This window comes from Pinus tabuliformis, chromosome 4_1 (genome assembly GCF_031772625.1).
Source record: "Pinus tabuliformis cultivar Carrire ecotype Pingquan chromosome 4_1, CPIR1, whole genome shotgun sequence".
NCBI classification, from domain to species: Eukaryota; Viridiplantae; Streptophyta; class Pinopsida; order Pinales; family Pinaceae; genus Pinus; species Pinus tabuliformis.
This window is the reverse complement of record NC_142303.1, coordinates 562,569,974-562,593,548: the sequence shown is the minus strand read 5'-3', so window position 1 is coordinate 562,593,548 and position 23,575 is coordinate 562,569,974.

Below are 23,575 nucleotides of genomic sequence, written 5' to 3'. Positions count from 1 at the left end.
GTCCGAGATACCACAACGAAACTACGGAAAAAGTTCGAGAAGAAATACATTCAGACATTAGGGAGTGTCCAAAAGGATCTGCGCGAGTTGTAGATTCAGATAAGCAGAATTCAGGCGAGTGGTTGACAAGCAAGTGGGGTTCAAATGAGCTTGCAGCAAGAAAGCGTGAGCACCTTAGAACCCAAAAGGACTCTGGACCTTAGAGTAATTTCCTTGCCAGAAGGAATATTGTGTGTCGAGTTAGAGGAAGGCAATGCCCAACTTGGAAATATCAAGGGAGTGGTTATGAATTTAGTCGCGCTACCACTTCAAACCCTCCATATGCTTCATCAGGGGCTCTCGAATGAGCTTTGGATGAGAGAGCAACGCGCTAATGGTGATAAGCGAAGTGAAAACGAATAATGAGTAGATCTTTGTTGAGAAGGTTCAGGCTCTTAAGGAGAAAGAAGAGCTTGAATCGTGAATCTAAAGCCTAGAAGCAGCAATTACATAATTGTGTAACTCAGTATCAGAGCTACACATTCTAGAGGATGTGACCACGTCTGCAAAGGTTCGAAAATCGTTGCAGTGCGACAATCCAAAGAAGAGGTAGGTCGAGTTACTTTCTAATTCCAGATGAAGATCTTGGATTTATAGTTGAAGTTGTAGTCAACTATTCTGCGAGAGGTCATGGAGCAGCATGACGCAGCAATCAGGGAACATATGACTACCTTGGATAGTGCAATCACAAATTACAATTCTCTCTTTGAACATGCAATGGAGCTATGGACCACTTTACAAGTGGACTCAAATTTTCAAAGATTGGGCACAAAGGTTAAAGAGGCACAACAAAAATTTGACGATATCAAGGCGAATTCACGCACTTTGGCGCCAATACAGCACTTCGTGCACTTACAGGAAATGAAGGTGCTTCAAACATAGGTTGAGGAGCTACAACACAAGGAGCAAGTTTTGAAGGCTCGACTTCAGCCATGGACAGAGGAAGCAAGCTAGGTTACTCTGCCTATCCAAGAGAAGTTGAAATCTTTCCAACAGATGCAGAGAACCATGCGCCTCGCAATGGAGGGGCCAACTACTAAGAAGTTGGTCGAAAAAGCGCAACAGACCGCTATACAAAGCATAGCGGAACTTGAAGTCTTGAAGATGGAATTCAGTGAACTCCGCATAAAGTGGAGAAACCAGCCGAGTGACTCGAGGGCGAGTCACCATATTTTTGTTGGGGGCCTGTTGGGATCAGGTCCTTAAGGTAAATTTTTGACAATTTTGTAATATTTTTTGTAAAAGAATGTAAAGTCTCTGCAAAATAAGGAAGTAGAGTGTGAAGCTAAGTAAGAGACAAAGGAGCATTAGTCCCTTGTATGGGTAGGTGAGAGGTCAGTTTTGAGACTCACCCATGGATCGCAGGCCATGGTATTGTAATGAAAAATCTATATATAGTTGAGTCATAGTGAGTCTAAATATAGAACTTGATAGAGAACCATTGTAAGGGCAAGGTGTTAAGGCAAGAAAAGTCTATTTCCTGTACTTAGGCGAAAGGGGAAGGCTCCTGCAGCTGACTGCGTGGAGAGCTTGGTAAGTTTGCAGCTGAGTGCACCGGCCCCTGCAATTGGGTGCACAGGGTGGAAAGGGTTTGCAACTGAATGCTAAATCCAATAAAGATTGTTTTAGATCGAATCTATTGCATTTGTTCCTTGTTCTCTATTTCTATTAAGTTTATGCATCTTCGCTCAATGATCTGATTTATATGACTTAATGCTTTATTTATGTGTGAAAAGGATAGATCTGTAATGTTATGCATATAAGTATAATTAACCTCCTTCGTGGAGATAGGAAAGACGTAAGACTTACTATTCGAAAATGGTAGATCTGCGCGAAGGCAGATCTAAGGTATAAAGGCTACAGAATACCTAGTCTATTGTGTGAAAGTAGTAAACCTGTGTCTTTTATGCTTGTTAAGTACATTCAAACACCTTTGCGAAGGTCTGAAGGTTGTCTCAGTAGAGGTCCAAAAGTTGACAGTCATAAGGAATATATCTGCGCAAAGGTAGATCTAAGATGTAGATCCTTGGGAAGACCATCATACAGGCCTCTGGATGCAAAAGCTTGGTTCTAGCATCCCCCAATACTGCTTCGAGTGAGACTGTAGCCTGCCTACGTAGGTTGTTGTTGAAAGCGCCAGTAGTTAGGGTTTTGTTGGTTGGCACGAATAACTTTGAACCTGGGACAGGCCCCCTTAAGGCAACAGGAACCTCTATCCAACTCATCGAATAACATGTGCATCATAGTCTTGAGTGCAACCAGACTAGCAACATACTGGTGCATAGTGTCTATACTCATCTACAAGTCTGCACTGGTGGCTATGCGCATCAACTGATCAAAGTACATGTTTAGCTCAAGTCAGACTTGGTTCTTTGTCTTTTCCCTCGTGAGTGTGCCAATGGATGGGATCGCATGTGTGTGCACAATGACATCCATTCTCCTAAACACTCATGCATGTGAAGCCTATAAGATGGTGATGAGATGCAGGAGTTCCTCATACATCCAAATCCAACTTCGGATGCATGCTATCAACTCCACTTCCTTTGGCATCATCATCTTTGGAAAGTGCAATGGGGCTTCCTTGTACCTCATTATCCATATTTAATGTGATCGACAACAGTGTGTAGTTCTGACAAGATGCGTGCTCTCCTAGCATAGCGTTGCTGCCAACCATTGAGATGGAAAACTGACTTATGCACAGTGACGAACCTAAAATACAACTTCTGCACGACTATCTCAAGAGACAATATTTCATCTAGTGTGCCTCTCCTAAACTTCTCTCTAGTGGATGTTGTAAGTTGCTCTTCTCCCTGTTTGGCCGCTTGTAGCTCCCTAGGCATGTGCTTGTTCTTAGCTTTCAAGAATCTAATATTCTAGCTAATGGCTTCGGCATATGCTCTTTTAGCATCGGCCAATGCCGCTGGATGTCTGTGCACATTAGACACGATCACTTTTTCTTCAGACTACGCAGGAGATACATGGACATACAGAGTGGGCATTTTGTGCAACTGCACAACTCTATGTTGTGATTCATTGAAAGATATGTGCACATCCACTTCTGGATTGTCTTTAGGGATTTTAGTATCTCCTTAATCGCTTAGGACTTGCTCTGGTTCCAGATCAGGTGAATCCGGCGGGGTGACCTCTTGGTTCTAAGGCATGAGGTCAATGTCCTTATCTAACTTTGTTTGAACCATATCTATGTCCATCTGCTCTAGCATTTATTCATTCTCCTTAGCAAAGTCCTTCTCATGGGATTTCTCACCCTGTTTGTTATGTGCCAGTCATTCGGATGAATTAATAACATGTATGGGCGCAGTTTCATCAATATGTGCATGTTGCACCTTGTTATCACAAAAATCCAACCCTGATAGGTTGCTGATTAGGAAGACTTTGAGTAACTATTTCAAACCTACTTTTGGCTGAGGCTTAGCCTCCTCAACCTGAGAGGGCTCTCTCAAATGATTAATGATATTGATAATGGATTAGATGGCTAACTATATTGAACAAATGAAGAAATGTAAGTGGTTGAAACACAATCAACAAACATCCATTGGGCTTATGGAGTCAGAAAATCTTAGTATGATAGCAGTATCAGCTAAACATGGAAGTCAGGGCATCAAAGTTCAATATATCAGTTAACACATAGAGACATGTAGGAAAACGCAGTCCATGAATGTATGAAGGAAGTTATAGCATGTCAATGAGTTCTAAGTATCATACATTCATACTATTGCACATAAGGAAATAATTAAAAACATTAACAAGCCACCATTGAACTCCTTCTGAATCCTGAGAAGTAAAGCCAGAGCCTGCATTCATAAAAACATAATCTTCTACAATGGCACAATATGAGTCTTTCTCTGAAAATTTCCAACCCTTTGTACATTAGATCTTCTCCTATATATAGAGCTCTTTACATGACTTAGATTCCTCCTCTAGGATGAGTAAAATTCGAATTCTACCTGACTTGACACCTATTGACACTTAAAACTAACTATTAAATGCAAATGACAGCTAACTAGCAGTCCTAGAGACCTAAAACAATTAGGAGTGTAACTCCTCATTATGATTAAAACAACCTTATCTAGGAATTAAACACTCCTTTTGACACCTATAACTCCATGAATTCGAATTTGATGGTGCTCATAACCCTCCAGCTGGCCCTTGATGACTCATCCTTTTATTGTTCCTAGAAACTAGGAGACTGTTCCTTGCTCTGTTCTAGCTGAAAAATAGGTCTTGGGACAGAGTTCATATCTTCTCATAAAAAATGTATTTGGAAAAAATAAAGGAGACTTTTTTGAACCAATCTGTGCTGAAAAAAAACCTCTTTTGGTTTTTTGAAACACCTTTCCTACCACCCAGAATGTGTCTTTGAAAAACAGGTGTAAAACAGGAGAAATATGCTTGTGAAAAACTGCACCTACAGCAGTTTCGTAGCGCAAGTTTGGTCATTCATTTTTCCCAGATCATAACGGATTTGAAGAAAGTGGAAGAGGTTTTTGTATTTCAGTATCTTAGGAATGAAAACCTCTTTCACTTTTCAGAGATGAGTTTTCCATTGCTTGGTAATCGCCTTGGACGTTGACTTTTGTTTTCATAACATAAAATTTTGGAGTTCATAAATGTCCTTCTTTACTTGTTTTTCCCTTCCTTGATGTTTATACCTTTTAAGTAATCCCTTTCAGCTGCAAATATTTAAAAATATTCTCCTTTTCTCTCAAAATTGGTCCACTAAATGATAATATGTAGCTACAGCAGTTTCGTAGCGCGCTACGAAACTGCTATGTAATTACAAAAACACAGTTTAAGACCAAACTTTAACTTTCTTGAGTCTTTATTTTTGCTTTGAAATGACTCTTCCATATGACATGAGGCTGTTCAAAACTAAATAACTTGACACCATTCTTCAAGGTAAACTTCAAAAGGTAGTCTATATTAAAATTTAGGATTACCTTACTTGCCTTGCTTGAGCCTTCAAAGAACTCTGATGTATGTTGACCCTGAGTTTTCCAAGTGCTTCTTATGCATGAAAGGAGCACGATAATGACCAAGATCAATTCTTCCTTACCTTACCCTTTTCCTTTGAAATATTTTCAGTGATAACACACCTCATGTTGTTTGTGTTCCTACTACACTTCGTTCTCTCTTTTTCGCAGCTCTTGTTCTTCCCTGAGTTGCTACTTCAACTCCTGCAACTCCTTTTTAGCTTCCTCTAGCTTCCGCTTCTCTCTTTGCCTTTTCGTGATCCTTCTGTCATGCTATCGCCTCTTCATCTCAATCTCCAACTCTGCTTTCAACACAAGTGGATCTGATTTGAACTTACATCTTTTCTCTACCTCTGCGCTTTCAACAACCTTACTCTTGCCTTTGTCAAGTGCAGGTCTGCTGCCCTCTACTAGTGATGATGATGCTGCTCCTTGAGATGTTGCTGCCTTCTACACTGCTAACCACTCTCTAGCCATTTTGACTGGTTCATTGAGGCTGGAGAAGTTGTAGCAATATCTCCATGGGTCTTCATTAGGCCAATGACACGCCCTGTGGATCCAAGGATGATACACTCTCACACAGTGGTCCTTCACTAAGAAATTCGGGTCATATGGATTGAAACTTCTGGTGCTAAACGTGAACCTCTTGAATTCCTCCGTCTCGGCCTTAGCATGCTTGATATTCTAGATCTCATACAACTCAATCCGCAAAGGAAGAGCAAGCCAAGGTGCCTTCTTCTTCCTATGCAGTCTCACTGACAACCCTGTTGAGATGTGGTATGCAGCCTCTTGCATGACCAGCTTATCCATGGCAAAATTTGGTAAAACATGCAGATCCTTCTCCACATTGTACATCCGAATGAAGGTGCTAAGGGGTGAGACATACCAATCTGGTATTTCAATCAATGCCTCCATCGCTGCATGCGACATGCAAGGCAGATTTTGCTCAAAGATCATCCTGTATACCGAGGTGAAAAAATGGTATGATAGTTGTATGATAACTCCACGGAAACTTCATTTGGAGAAAAACCTGTAATAAGTGTGAAAATAGGTTTATGAACGTGTCCATCCACAAGCCAAGCCTGGGAACTGTTGACGGGCACAGATTACATCGAGTATGTAAGGTGGACATGAAAATCTTTTACTGCTGACCCTTGGGTGGATGCTGCACTTATGTTACTTGTTCCTTCAACCGGAGAGCCAACATGTTGGACCAGTTGAAGGGTTTTCCTTCGTTCACCATTTGATCCAACACAATCACCCAACTCTACGGGAATGTTTATGTGCTCTCTTGGTCGTATAAGTGGCATGCGAAGATGACCAAGAGTTTATTGGGTGTTCTCCTAAACTTAGATGTCTCTCTCACCTCTTCAAGATGTCTCTTGAGTTTGCACTGTTGTTGGGTCTGGTGAAGGGTGTATCCATCATGATCACCGACTGTGGAAAGTGATACATCACTTGAAATTCCTTTGCCCTGAAGGTAGAAAAATTAGTTTCACTGACATTGCTCAACATCATTGTCTCTGGATTGGTATGCGAGACAATCTAGTGTATCATGTTCGCGCATAGAAATGCAAGATACATGCATGCAATCTGGTACAAGCCAGACTTGTGTATGTTGACATAGACTCTACGGTCCTCCAAATTCTCCTCAAATGTGCCTGAAAAGATGTTGTTGATGTCCTACCATTTCATCTTGATCTCCTTGTCTATGAACAACTTAGTGTCTTCATAGATGGGCAAGCTCATAGACACTTGCTCGACCACATCTCTAGTTGCACTCTCAACGATGTCCTTTGACCATGCTCTCTTGGAAGCCATTGTACCTGTACTATTGAGAGACAGATGAACACCTGTGATACCTAGAGACATAGCAACACTCATTGCAAGCAAACTATTAGTTGAAAACCAAAAGCAACTCAAGGACTAACATGCAACACACCTGGGTGACTAACTAGAAGGTTTACGCAATTTTCACTGGGAGGCTAGGAGAATGACTACCAGAAGTACATAGAACATATTTCAGACTACCATTGAGCTAACTGGCTGTTGAAACTGCGCAGAGCACAATCCAACTTAGCCTGTTGAGGACTAAAACTGTGCAATGTGCATTTTTAGTCAGCTTGACTGCAACTCGATCAAACAGCATCTATGCAATTACGAGGGCCAACGGGGCACTACCTCTCAGAATTACGTAGGGTAAGCCTGGGAGGCCAGTGTTGGGCAAGTTCTATGTGATTCTTGGGAGGAAGGCAACTCTTTCACTCTCAGAAATACGCAGTGCAAGCCGGGTAAGGCAAGGTTCGGGCCAAGGCAGCCCAGACCCATCGACAGGCAACTGAAAACATGTAAATACTAAATGCATGAGTGAAGCTAAGTGTAGGAAAGAGTGAATGAACATGCATGCAATCAGTGAGTGCAAGATTTAGTAAACGGGAAAACAAGTGTGTGAAGTGAGTCATTGCAACGATGACCGTCAATGCAGAAATAGTGTCATGCATACGACAGCAGTGAGATGTAATGGAAAACTTGAAACAATGCTTCTACAAGCTAACATGCATTAAAACAAAAGCAAGCGTTTAGCAAAACCAAGCAAACAACACTCGCAAAAACCAAAATACAAAACTCGACAGAAAAGCAGCAAAAGACATGAAAAGCGGACTTACCCAGAAAAAGTTGAGTTGAGTGTGTTGAATGCTCCTAGATGCAATGGGGAATGCCACATCTCCAAGATCGAAGTGAAGAATGAGCTCTAAAGCATCGAATAAATATAAGATTGAGGTTTATGACGCACATGCCACAAAGCTAGGAAAAAGTGACACTTGGCGGGAGGTTTCTAAAATGGATTTTGCATGTGACACCTAGATGCCAAAAATGGATCCCTAAAATATAGGGATTTTTCTCTTTTCTTTTTTTCATTTTTCTTTTTCGGGAAAAAGCAGTCCATGCATGCAAAGAAAGTTTGGTTAGTCCTAGAGGGAAATGGTCAACTTGGGAGCACATGCAATGGACTACATGCATCTGGATGACTTCTGCATAGTTCCAAGGCTGAGTGGGTCTAGTTTCCCCTCAAGCTAAGTGCAATTTCTGGACTGAAGCCAAGGCTGTCAGCCAAATCTGCGCAAATTTTAGGAGCAAGCCCAGTGATGGGATTCTCTACACAATTTTCAGAGGGAAGGCTGCCTACTTACTCTGCGCATTTCTGGGGAGGAACAGGCTACCTTAATGGTCTGCACAATTCTGGAGAGGAAGGTTGGTTCCCCTCTAGTTCTGTGCAATTTTCCAAGTGAGCACAACATCCAGATCATGACCAAGTCACAGGATGTCAGCTTGCGGTTGGAAGGTAAACAAGTTAGCAAACACAATATGTTAAGCCACAGAAACTCAACTGAAGCATAAGTACTTGTCAGTGCAAGACATGCTGCTAAGGATGGTCGGTAGGGAGGCTCCAAAAGGAAGGCAAGGAAAAATTTTGGAGGGTGGTTGTAGCCACTACAATAAGCTGCTAAGAAATTTGAACAGGGTGAAAAACACATTACAAGGCAAGCAACCACAATTTTACATGTATGCCTACTTGTTGGATGGAATATGTTCTGACCATGAGTTCCCAAGTTTAGATTGGAGGTGGAACCCCAGAGAGTCCCCTATCCATATTTACTACAAATTGTTGTCAAAATATAGTTACAAGGGAGTGTATGAGAAACTTATTGAGGAGTTCTTCAAGGTTATATATCAGATGATCATTGAGAAAGAAGCTCCTTGCATGTACCAAGAGGTAATGAAGGTAGTCATAAAAGTAGAAGATTGGTTTGCCTCACCTAACGGCACATACCTCAGGGTATTTGATTCTCAGAAGCCTCCTCATCTTTTACCGAGGTATGTAATTGATAAGGTAGTCATGAAAGAGACTGCCTATCATCTTAGCATAGGTGTCTGTCTGGTACTACAAGAGAATAAGAAGGCACCTTCTCCTTCCCTATGCAAGTGTGACCCTATGATCTCAAGAGCTTAAAGGCTACAGAATTAGAAGAAGAACCACTCAAAAGCCTTAAATTTTCTAAGATGAGCTTTCATGCATATGATCCTAGAGGAATATGTAAGAGGAATTGTGCTAAGCTGAATTTTTCCTAGTTTTATTAGTCTTATTCCACATTAGAGGAAGAGAAGATGAATAATTAGTATAATGCTTCCTAACCACATGCACCAGGCAAAGAGACAAGCCCTTCCAGTGTAGTACCTAAGCAGAGTGTTACCCAAGAAGGAAAGTAGTAGGAAGTTCACACTCTAGTAAGCATAAAGTATAAGAGGAAATTTGTGCATAATCTAGAAGCAGAGGGGAGCTACAAGTTCAAAGTAGATCCTATTATACTGAGAGAAGCCATGGAAGTGGAGAAGAGGAGAAAGCAATCAAAATAACTGAAGAGAAGACAACAAGAAGAAGAGAAGAGGAAGGACGAGGAATGAAAGCAAGAGTAAGAATGGATACAAAAATAAGATCAAGAAAGGAAAGAAAGAGAAGACATGCATACACGGGAAGAATTGAAAGAGAAGGAAGAAGAAGAAACGAGACATAAACAACTTGAGGAGAAACAACATAAACAATTGGAAGATGATGAAAATAGGAAAAAGAAGGATGAGGACTTTGCATGAGAAACCGAGGAGTCATTACAGGCCCCATACATGGAGATTGAGGAGAAGGAGGAGAAACAAGGGGTTGACATTGTGCCCATTGTAGAACAATCCAAAAATCATCCCTCACCTCCTCTTATAGGTGGCCATATCGCATTCAACAAAATGGGAATATCTGCTTCAGATGATGATATGGTCATGGATATTTCCAACTTGGCCTTTGATAAGCCAAATAACAAAATAGTACAGGGGAGGTGGAAATATTTTCCAATGACTTGGTTCGTCCTACTTCCATTCATATAGAGAGGGTGATTGTGATCGAAACCAAGAGGAATACAAGGGCAATCGCGGTAGAAAATATAGCCTTTGCAAGAGCTGTAAAAGTTGACAAATATTTCTTGATGGAGGAAAATAAAAAATGGCAAAGGACTTAGTTGTTGCAAGACAACAAATAAATTATATCCAAACTGAGAACCAAATATTGTCTTCCACTAGTCCTCACTTTAAGGAGCTACATGCAGTGATATATTATGAAACCCAATCACTGGGAGGCACCATGAGACAACTTTATGAAGATATGATCACCCTTCACAAGGAAATAATGTACTTTCATGCAATGCAAAAGAGATCATGGGAGAATGTGAAAGTGCTTAAGGTGATTCATGCAGCCATTAGCGTGATCCGGGAATGGGTCACGAAGTACACTAATGCACCACCAGTGTTGGCCAAGAAAATAAGACATGAAGCATAATTGGAGAGGTTCAAAGCTAGAATGCTTATGCAGAGTAATAATCAACTCAATACTTATGTGGCCGACATTATAACTGCTTATCCGTGAGTATATAATGGTTTAGATTCCTTCATCATCGCACACAAGGTTCCTTCTATTGGATCACTTGCAGAGACAAAGGGAAGAAATTTTATCATGCAGTAAATCTAAGAATACTTGGACAATTTGAAGAAGGTCACTACTAAAGAAGATTTGGATATCACCAGGAAAATCACGTAGTTGTATGTAGTCAAACCTGCCAAGGTAAACATGAAGTTGTTCTTATTATGGAATGAAGCTCAAATTGGCTTCAAATATATCTATCTGGATGTTATAGAGGCCAAAGTCTGGATGTTATAGAGGCCAAAGTCAGATATAAGCCAGATGTTCCTTCAAATTTTGATGACATAGCAACAAATATATCGCTTGACACCAATATGTTACAACAAAGCTACAATTAGAAGTTGTTTAGCTAGAGGTTCCTCAAACTCAAGCATAATGTATAAGGTTTTGTCTTATTAGGCTCTATCAATTTTTGTCTTATTTGTAGAGTTTTGTCTTATTGTATTTGGAAAATAATAAAAGATTGAATGTAAGTGGAAGTCCAAGAGTCAAGTGTGGAATGTGAAGAGTCATCAGTTAGAGAAAAGAAAAAATATGTCCAAGATTCATGAGGGAAACTTAAAGGTCACAAGGGGAGATGAAATGTCATCTCATTTATTATAAATAAGCCCTCATAACTCAAGCAAAGGGATTGGAATTAGGGATTTGTAGCCTTGGCCTCTCTAGTGTAGCATAGGAGTGAGTATCATTCTTTGGAGAAGCAGGAGGTGGCTTCATGTTCCACTATTGGGGCTAGTATGATATCATTGTAATTGTATAGTTGGAACTTTCACCTAATGATCATGCTCTCAAAGCCAACACACTTTCATGCATGTATTGCGGATGTTGTAAGACTATTATTTAAATTCTTAATATGGTATATGTGATTTCATTCGTGCTATTGTTGATGAATTATTTTGTTAACTTTACTATGTATCATGTTGAATGTGTGTTGTATGTGCTTACATGATTGTTGTTATTTTGTGAACTATTTTGTAGGCTAACTAATGATTCTTTCATATGTTTGTGCATCTCTTTTATGATAGAACTATTACTTTTCCTCAAAAGGCTCACTTTCTTCTCCTTTGTGTGAAATAACCTCTTATGCATCACAATTGATTTATCACAAACTTCACTCACTTGCTATCACCAAAGCTATGAGTATATCATCTTATGTGTTAATTGTATCCAAGGAACATCTTTGAGATCATCTTTATGGAAATCATCCATATTTTTTATTGGGGCTCATACTCCAAAATGAGGGGTCTATGTGGGACTTCACATCGGGGAGACCTCGTTCCCTGTTGTCGGCATCCAACACCATCAACAAGATTTTGGCACTAGGAGGAGGGTCAAATGAGAAGTTGAGCCTATGCAGCCTGGTTTCAATCTTTCATCTTGAATGGATTCTTCCCATATCATAACACCAAGATGTTTTTCTATAGTTGAAAATATAAAATTCCAACGTGGATAATCCATAACTTGTCTAATATAAAGTTTAATTGGAAGGGTGAAACAACCATTATTGAGCACACCATCCACTTTCTCAAATTTTGTGATTCTTATGAAGTTAATTGTGAGGATGTTGTTTGCAGGTTGTTCATTCTCACACTTGAGGGTTGTATTAGAAAATGGTGTTATATATTGTCGACTACTTCTATTCACTCTTTCAAACAACTTGCCACGGAGCTTCAACAAGCCTTTGACAAGTATGATTATCAAAGAATATATAAGAAAAATATTTTTCTTAGAACAAAATTTTATGAATCCTTGGAAGATTTTCTAGATTGCTTTCTTCACTTTTATTATGAGTTTTGCAAGGAAGACATAGATTGGGATTTTATTAGAGAAGTTTTAATATCTTATGTGGATTTCTTTTAATCCTCCTGAATCTAAATCTTGTACAAGTCTCCCAACTTTTCTTGGTCATGGAGCCCTTAAAATTTTGAAAGAAGAATCTAATCTTTCTTGTGACCTTTTGCCTTCTTGTGTTTCTTTATAAAATGAAACAACCCCATGTACCAATGTTGAGGCTAGAAAACTTGAATATCATATTCTTAATCCAATCCTATGTCCATCTTCCCCTCATAATCAAAATTTGAATTAATGTTTAAATCTTGAATATGATTTGATTGATGATATCGCTTATTCAAGATATATCTCTTATTTTCCATCAATCATCCCCTCTGGCCCTCTTTATATTGATTCACTAGATCACCCTATTATACCATATTATTTTGAATCTCATGAGGATTAAGTTCAAAATGATATTATTGGAGGACAATAAATTGAAGATATCTTTCATGATTATAGATGATTCCCCACTTGACATTTCCTTTTCTTCCTCACCATTGACTCACCTTCATAAAAATTTTAATGAATCTATCACACCAATTATTCCTTTCACTAATTTAGATCTTAATACCACTGGTATCGATTATAGTCAGAGTGGTGGGATATTGATTCTCGATTGAAAGGAGAAAGGATTGAATCCACTATTCCCGATTTTTCTCATTCCTCATCTTTATCATGTGAAGAAGTGGAGTCTCCAACTCCTTGCACTCAATTAAGTCTTTCATTTGATTCCTCTGATCATGAAGAGTCCCTAGACTCGAATATAGAATCTGATCTAGCTAGTGGATTTCTTCATGCATTCATTGATACATATAGTGATGATTCTGCATCCTCATTTGTTGATATTTCCAGGCCACTGGTGTGATCGATGATTCGCCATTTGATAGTTTGGAAAATTTCCAAGAAGTCGACGCACTTCAGCTTTTGATAATGGTTATGTTAGGATCTTGCGATCTTGATAAGTATCTTGAACATGATCAGATTGATATTTCATCATGGGAAAATATTCATGAATTGACTGGACATGTTGAAAATGGATCTATGTTTCAGTTTCAAGATTCTTCACCTTGGTATCATGATCAGATTGCCTAATGGTTAGAAGATTCTTAATTGGCAAACCCTTTTTCTATTAACAAGCTTCAATATTACTTAGTGTTTTCCGAGATTGAAATTTCAAATGAATATACATTTGTGAGAGGTTGTCGAGATGTGTATGACCATCAAGATACATTGACAGATTCTATAGCACAAGATTTTTTATCATATTTTTCTACTAATGTTTCAAGCCTTCGAGTCTTGGAGCATGTTATATTGGACCATCTTTCTCTTTATGTACTTTACTTCATGATAGTTCCTATTGTTCATTCTCTCACCTGTAAAGGTCATGAGATGCTTTGGTGGTTGCATTGGAAATTTCATTTCACGTGAGCCACACCTTTCCTTTATTAGTTTAGGAGTAGGTTTAATTTAGTTTTCATGTTTGTTTGTTTTGATTGTTTCTTCTTTTGTTGTTTTTCACTTTTATTTTCATTTTTTTGTAATAATCCTTGTGTGAAAGTTTTATGGTTCAGTTATTAAAAAAGCATGGAAAAGTTAAAGAGGACATTAGGTAACTATCAATCCCCTTCATTACATGGGCCTTGCATATTTTTCAATCCATGATGTTTAGATGGAAAATATGTTTATTTCTTAGAGAAAACCTTAGTAGATCTACAATGCTCGTATCTTTAATGGGATCTTCTTTCTTTAGTCGACCTTTTATATTTGGTTGGTTTTAACATGTCAACTAGGCTAGGTACATAAGGGAAGGGAGGAAACTTAAGTGAGAAAACTTACTTCAAAGGTATATGTTTAAGAGTCTCTATAAAACAAGGAATAGCCTCTCTTGCTCTCAATAAGTCAAGATCCCTCTTTTCCCTTGGTGATATAAACATAGATAAAATTCAAATGAGCATAAAGTTAAAAATAAAAAAATAACGGGTGAAAGAAAAGAAAGGACCAGAGATGATATTAATACTCTAACATCTTACATTTGTGTTATTATATACTCGTAACCCCTAATCAAAATAACTGAAGTGTGACTTGTTTTTGAAAGTGCTTGGCCAGTGAAAGGATATAAAAAACTATATCTTTAATTGAGCTAAGTAAGGAAACTATATTGATCAACAAGATGAAACAATACTTCCTGAAATATAGACTTAGTTTGTAAAGTTAGACCTGAATAGAGAAGATATATTTCTTCCAGTGTGTTGCCAAGTGTTGTAGCTTCTACAATCCCCCTCCAAAATTTTTCCTACGCTTTGATTTTGGAGCCTACCTTTTATCATAAGAACTGTCATTTTAATTAGCATGGATTTTCTTCTTGTTTATTAAGTGTCGCAATGACTTATTCTTTAATGTTAGGTTTGTGATGTCTTAATTGTGTTTTTATGATGACAATTAGGTCTTGTCGACAAGAGTTGCTCAACTTCCAGAGACAATCAAACACTTCTCAAACACAAGCTAAGTGATGTCTTGATCCATCATTGATTGCATGCCTTTCCTTGAGGAATTGTGCAATCCTCTGTCACAGAGAACTACGAAAATCCTTGTGGGACTAAAATGCACAACCCTTTGAGGAATGAAACTGTTGTGAAAGCAAACTGCATAATCATTTTGTGAGATGAAACTACACAATTCACTGAGGAACAAAACTGCACAATCCCTTGTCATAGGGAATTATGTGGTCCCTTTATCCAATGAACTATGTAGTCCCTCAGATTAGTCAATTATGCACTCCTAGAAAATAGTGGGTGCACATTCTTATCCAACAGTGTGGCATAATTTTATATTGTTAATCTTCCGACATGTGTCAATTAACTAACAGTCCCTCAATTTTAGGCATGCATGTTAGTAACCTAACCTTAACCTCATGAGCACCAATCTATATAAGAGAGCCTCATGGAGATAATTCTCACATATTTGGAGCTCTAGCCATTCTCATGAGTTCAAGGAGCTTTGGATTCCATATGCGCTACTTTTCCACGTAACTTTCTCAAGTGTCACTTTTTTCTTTCAGTATTGTTTCTTTTTCGTTTTCAATTTTCATTTTCCCTCATTCTTCTTGTAACAAGTTTCGTTTCAGCTATTATTATCTTCTACAAGCATCGTTTCATTCTTTTGAGCGTCTTTTCAAGTGTCGCATCACATTCCTTATCTTTTCACCTACCAACAATCACTATTTTTTGGTGTATTTATGCATGCATGCCCTTCTCTTTTCATTATCATTTTTTTCTCAATGTCGATGATTGGTTTGATTGATTCTCAAGGCAATCCAAATCCTTCCCCTCTTCTATCACATATCTAGAGTCTTCCCCTCTCCCAATAGAAACTGTGCAATCCTTAAGTCTTGCTTCCCTCCTTAGTTGTGTATTGTGCAATCAAACATAGAAAATGACCTTCCTTTCCAACTACAACTACAAATTGCATAGTCATTTCCCTTCCTTAACTACACACTGGACAATCCAGGAATTCCTCCTATGAGAAATTGAGCATTTCATAGATCTAGTGCATAGTTAGCTCCATTAGAAACAAAAACTGCACATAATTCCTCCACAAGTTGTGCAATGCACATTTCGAGTGATCGTTCTACCCCTCTTGAACCCAACATTGCGTAATCCCTTCCCTAAGTGATTATTGTTTTGCTAATAAGTTGATTTAGCTAGTCTCTCTAACTAAATTTTCAATGCCATGAGTGCATATTTTGCAATATGTACTGCAAATCCTAAAAATTCCATTATTTCATCATTAGGTAGCACCATGCCTCTCAAGAAGGAAACAGGAGGTCACAGAGAGAAATACTGAAGAGGTGATTGATAGTACCATGACAAGAGTTCTTATCTTGTCCGATACCTAGTGTTATATTGAAAAGGATTCTACTGTCACATGGATCACCATTAAAGATGCATTCACTTCTACAAAGTTCAAAGAATATCTAGAGGGTAGATAAGTCTAAGTGAACATCTAACGATCAGGGTTCCATAAATTTTCCTATAGATATCTAGTACTACTATTGGTACCATTCCATTACCATCTTTTTCTTCTAGAAACACCATCATTTGTCTACCTTTATCCTCCATAGATCCCTTATATCCCTCGAAATTGATTAATTAATAGCATTATAGTTGTTAGTTTGCATTAAAGTTAATTTATGAATTTTTATGTTAGAAATTAGGAATTTTCAATAAAAAGATTACAGGAAGTCATAACATCCTGTAAATGGTTTATCATTTGACACGTGGCATGACAGGCAAGCCAAAGCAATGGATAGGAACGAAACCTGGAATGTACAAGCATGGTGAAAAATCGATTCTACAGCAAATCAAAAGCTCCTGGTTATGCGGTCCACGCTGGTCAAACCCCAGCCTTTTGGTTACAAAGGCAGTAAAAGTCATGGTTTCCCAAACCGGTTTCGTTTTGTTTTCTTTTTGGAAATCGGTTTAGATTAGAAATGACCAAAAATCATTCCAATGTAAAAGCAAAAACATCTGCTTAATGAATGTACATTCGATTCAGATAGGGACAGGCAGATAAAGACTGTGTATTATTTTGTTTTCAAGAACAGTTACAGTTACGATTATTATCTCTGTACATCGTTTGAGAACAGAACTCTTGTATGTGATTGCAATCTTCAGCACTTGAATATAGTCACGGTTTTACTCCAGCAGTGTTTATGTGTTAATACTCTCGTTGCTTGAGTTTACTTCAGTGTACCATTGAAACGTGGATGGGCCCTACGTGGATTGGTATACTGTTAATTTCATTTCCTTAGAAGTTTTTGAATTTGAATAGAACTTATAGTGTTTAGTGTTATTTCCATGTTTATGATTTTGTCGATTTGATTAGAAATTATCACAAATGGTATTTATGGTGATAGCTTGAATATTTTATCGTTAGGTCATTGAACCATATCTTGTAAGAGATTTGATCCATAGTTATATTTTAAAGCATCTCCATAGACTCTATTTTCATACATTTAAACTTTAGTGTGTTTTTTATTTTTCATGAATGCTCAAGTGTTAACTAGATAGAGCTTTTGTGCATAGCATCCTTGTAAGAGGATTAAAATCTCAGTCTAGCAATACATTGTATCTTTAGGATAGTTAGATAATTTAGGTGATCTGAGTGTTAAGGTGAGAGGAAACATATCTTAACCTTCTGTAAAGAAGTACTGTAAACTATCACAATAAACACTTAGTTAGGAATCCTTTATGTCTATAGATTTTAGATGCATGCCTCGAAGTTTACTTACCCTAGTTGATAATAAATATAGTCTAATCTAGTACCCTAGATTGGCCACTACATTTTGGCACCGTTGTCGGGGAGGCGTAGTTAGAGGATTTCGAAAAAAAAATCAAAATAAAAAAAATAAATAAACAAAAACAAGCAAAAACATAGATTTAATTTTAATTCAACATGTTTACTTATGCCTAGATCTAGAGATAATAAAGGTAGATTCATAAAAACCCCCATCCAAAAACTAACCTACCATCAGGAGCAGACCCTTTAGGAAACGTTGAACACACAACATCAGTTGAGGAAGTCACCATACAAACATTAGAGGATAAACAGAAATCAGGACAAAGACTCACACTCATCGAGAGGCAAATTCTATTAGCACACAAATCACAGAAGAAACATTTCCCTGAATCCTCTATAAAAGGAGAAAGTAGCACAGTAACTCAACAATCTTTCCTTGAACTTCTCTTTGAAACAAGTGACACTGAACAAGAAATTAAATCAACAGAGGAACCTATCAAAATGGCTGAAGAAGGACATGGATCAGAAAGAGGACCACCAAATCAAGGTCAAGAGGAAGAGTCAACCTTTAAATTTCCTATCCAAGAACCAGAAGAGGATGATGAAATAAAAATGAAAAACATACCCCCATTTGTGCTACCAAACTTTTATGGCATGGCTTCAGAAGACCCAAATTCATTCTTGTTTGAGTTTGACATTGTATGTCGAACATATGGTTACACAGATGATGCCCATAGGCTTAGACTCTTCCCAACAACATTAAAAGCATCAGCATTAAGATGGTTCATGGGGCTTGGTGAACATGCGATAACTGATTGGGATGGCATGAGAAGAATATTCTTAAAGAAATACCAACCTTATTGTAGATCGAAAGATTCCAAAGATGATATCTTTAGGATGAACCAACAAGAGGATGAAAATTTAGAGGAGTACTTAGAGTGATTTGTTTACAATTTACAAAAATCAAAACACAGAACCATGCCTCTTGATCTGATTCGAACAATATTCTTGAAGGGAATTCGAGAAGAATACTTAGATGATCTTCATTTGATGGGAAAAGGTGATATTTCCACTTTACCTTTTGAAGAAATTGTTGAGTTATGTGAAAAGTATTCTAGGAGAAAAGCCAAAATTGTAAAGAGGACCATATCATCCAAAGCCACAAAATCTGCTTCAGCAAGTGTCACAAGAGCTGAAATAGGGAACTTGTTAGAAGAATTCAAAACAGATCTATTAAGTACCTTGGGAACTCAAATTGACACTCTCAAAGCTAATAAAAGACAAGAAGAGGAAGATCAAATGATGGCTATCTTTTGCCCAAAATGCCGGAAGAAACATGCCTTAAAAGACTGCCCATTAGAAAACATTCAAGTTTGTGCCTTTTGTACTAAAAATCATGATATATTTCATTGCTCTAAAATCAAGGTTTTGCAGAATTGTAATGTGGCAGCTAACACAGATATGGAAAATGTGTATTACATGGGCGCAAAGAGACCATGGTAGCCAAAACCAGCACCTCAAGGTATGTTCCCAAACCAGAATTTGCAGTTTCCTGTACATGATCAGATGTATGCTCAGAATTCGTGGAATGTACCCATGCCATGGCAGCACCAAAATTATCCCCAACAACAATGGAGACCATCTCAGCAATACTCTCAACAATATCACTCATATCCTCAACCATACCAACCATATTCACAGCCATATCAACAATATCATCAGCCATACTCGCCATATCCTCAATCATATCAGCAATATCCTCAGCAGCAAGTTGTTTACCCACATCAACCTCAACCCACTCAACAAGCATTACTGCTCCTCCACCAATAAATCCACCACAATTACAACTTCCATCTAACCCACAACCTCCTAGACCTACTCAAATCCCTGCTCAACCTGTACCAAATCCAAATAACAGAGCAGAGAGACCAACCTACAATGTAGATGAGGGACCATCATATCCCACATTACCCTTGCAAAATATCAATTTGAGGTCTAGTAAGGTACTTCACAAAGAATCTCCAACAGCTGATAAACAAGAAGAAAACGAAGAAAATGAAAATGAAACTCCAATTCAAAGGAAACAAAATGATGACATCAAAAATAAACAAATGCAACCGTTGCATCCACCACCCTTTCCAGACCGATTGGTCCAAACAAAACTTCCCATGTCTATACCACAGTTTGATGTTTTAGATGAGCTAAAGAATGTCTATATAAAAATTCCACTACTACAAGCCATAAAAGACATTCCCATATATACTAAAGCCATCAAAGAACTGTGCCTTAAAAAGCCTACTAGGAAAAGAGTTGATCCACAAACCATTCATGTTATTGGACATTTGGTTGGCCTTATGACAAACACCATCTCAATGGAAAAGTATGTTGATCCTGGTATTCCCAGAGTCACTACAATCATTAACAACATACATATTCCAAACACCTTAATTGATCTTGGGGCCGCAATAAATGTGATGACTCTTGAAACCATGAAAACACTCCAGCTCACAAATTTGCAACACACAACAATTGTTTTAGAACTCGCTGATAGGTCTAAAGTGATTTCTGAAGGGATTTTGGAGGACATAATTGTTTCACTAGACTCTTGGGAGTATCCAGTGGACTTTTTAGTTCTTCAGCCAAAATCTAATTTAGGAGGACACCCTATCATCCTTGGTAGACCATGGTTAGCAACTGCTGATGCATTCATAGGATGTCGATCGGGTAATATGATCATTTCACGAGGAACTGAAAGAAAACAACTCACTCTTTACCCATCAGCACAATCACCAGCAGTAGCACACAATTTATGGCTTGACGATAAATACAATGACAAAGAAGAAGTTCAATTTGTTTTTAGCATCAACCAAATCTATGATTTTCAAGAACATAATAATGATGATTTGGTAGAGTTGTTCCTTTCTCAACCTGATGTTTCCGAAAATTTGAGAAATCACCAATACCATGCTGCAGATGAACTTTTGGCACAAAATTTTCAGGAAACATGCACCATTCAATCTTTGCAAACAACATTTCAAGACATTTTTCCTATCGAATCTATCACAAACACACAGAGCAAGACCATAGAGATTAGTCCAGGAAAAACTTTGAATATTGGCACACACCTAGACTCATCTCAGGAGGAAAAATTGATTCAATTATTGAGAAAATACCAGAAAGCATTTGCTTGGGACTACACCAATATGCACGGAATTCACCCTGAAACATGCACTCACCATATGTATATGGATAGTAATATCAAACTAGTGAGGCAACCGCAGAGACGAATGAATCCCATGCTTCAGGATATTGTTAAAGAGGAATTACAAAAACTGTTGAAAGTCAATTTTATTTATCCTATCACTGACAGTCAGTGGGTATCCCCATTGGTAGTAGTGCCCAAGAAAAATGGTAAGTGGCGATTTGTGTTGATTACAGACAATTAAACAAAGCAACCCTCAAAGATTATTTCCCACTACCATTTATTGACCAAGTGCTAGACACATTAGCTGGGAAATCATCATTCTCTTTTCTTGATGGTTTCAGTGGCTACAACGAGATCAGGATAGCCTTAGAGGACCAGGACAAAACCACTTTTACTTGTCCCTGGGGCAATTATGCTTATAATGTTTTGCCATTTGGACTTTGCAATGCTCCAGCTACATTTTAGAGAGTTGTATTAGCTATTTTTGCTGATTTAGTTCATGATTATGTTGAAGTTTACATGGATGATTTTTCAGTGTATGGTGATTCATTTGAGCATGCATTAGAGAATCTTGAAAAAGCTTTGAAGAGATGTATTGAAGCTAATCTGTCCCTGAGCAATGAAAAGTGTTTTATGATGTTAAATGAGGGGATAGTATTAGGCCACTATATTTCTTTTCAAGGCATTAAAGTTGATCCATCAAAAATCCAGATCATTGTCAATTTGCCAATTCCGAAGACTCAAAAAGAGGTAAGAAGTTTCCTTGGGTATGCAAGCTATTACAGAAGTTTTACTGAACATTTTAGTAAAATAGCTTCACCTCTATTTAAACTTCTAGCAAAAGATACACTTTTCAACTGGAATGAGAATTGTCAGCAAGCATTTGAAACACTCAAAAAAAAGTTATCAACCATACCAGTCTTAAAAGGACCTAACTGGAACCTACCATTTCACATCTTTACAGATGCATTTGATACTGCAGTAGGTGCCTCATTAGGCCAAAAAGAGGAGTCTTGTCATTATGCCATCTATTTCATTAGCAAAAATCTAACACCTGCAGAATTAAACTACACAGTCACAGAAAAAGAAATGCTTGCCATCATACATGCTGTGAATAAATTCCGACATTATATAACTAGTTATGAGGTTTTTGTACATACTGACCATTTTGCCATTAAGAATTTAATGAATAAACCAGTAACTAGTGGCAAAGTTACCAGATGGTTGTTATTGTTACAGGAATTTAACATCACAGTGTTAGATAGACCAGGTAAGGAGAATCAGGTGGCAGATTTTCTTTCTAGACTGCAAAATCAAGGTGAGGTTGTTCCAGTTGAAGATTCTTTTCCAGATGAAAATTTACTTGCAATTTCAATAGTGAATCCTTGGTATGCTGACTTGGCCAATTATTTGTCCACAGGAAGAAAACCTCCATACTTTATTCCAAAGGAAAAGAAGAGGCTAGTCAAACAAAGTGCTCGATACTCATGGGTTAATGGCGATTTATTTTACACTGGTTATGATATGATTATTAGACGATGTGTAAGAAATGATGAAATAATTGATATTTTAAAATCTTGCCATGATGAACCGTGTGGTGGGAATTTTGCAACTAAAAGAACAGAATTCAAGATTCTTAGTCTTGGATACTACTGGCCATCTATTTTTAAGGATACCAAGAAGTACGTGAAGAGTTGTGATAGCTGTCAAAGAATGGGTAGGCCAAGAGCTACAGATGAGATGCCACTTCAGCCTCAAGTACACCTAGAGCCATTTGAAAAATGGGCTCTAGATTTCATAGGACCCATTAATCCAACTTCCAATGGTAAGAAGTACATCCTAGTATGTATTGATTACGTAACAAAATGGGCTGAAGCCAAAGCACTAGTCTGGGCAATTGAACAAACAGTGGTAAACTTCCTTTTTGAAGAGATTTTTGTAAGGTATGAAGTACCAAGGGAGATAGTGACTGATCAAGGTACTCAGTTTACTTCAAAGTTAGTTAAGTACATCACAGAAAAATATCAAATCAAGCACAGAATAAGTACACCTTACCATCCACAGGCCAATGGCCTAGTGAAATCCACAAATAAAACTTTGGAAGGAATTATCACTAAGACCGTAGCAATGAACAAAGAGAATTGGGAAGAGAAGCTCAAAGATGCACTCTGGGCTTATAGAATCACATGGAAGAATACTACAGGATTTACACCATATCAGTTGGTGTATGGCAAAGAGGTAATGCTTCCTATTGAGTTTCAAATACATACTTTTAATATGGCTGCAGATTTGGGAATTGATATTAATGAAGCACAACAAGAAAGAATTCACCAGCTGAACTAGCTGGATGAAATGAGACAGCAAGCAGAGGAGACAACACTCGTCATGCAGAAACAAAGGAAGCAGTGGCATGATGCACATATCAAAAAGAAACAGTTTAAAGAAGGAGACTGGGCTTTACTCTTTGACTCTAAATTCAAAGATCATAAAGCCAAATTCACCACACATTGGATGGGCCCATACGAAATAGTTCAAATTTATGACAATGGATCAGTCAAGCTTATTACCATTGATGGAAAAGGCCACCCCTTTCTTGTCAATGGCCATCGATTGAAACTTTACCATAAGCCCATCAGTAAGAAAGATTTTCTTCAAACTGTATCTCAGCCAAGGGAGGTTGAGATATTG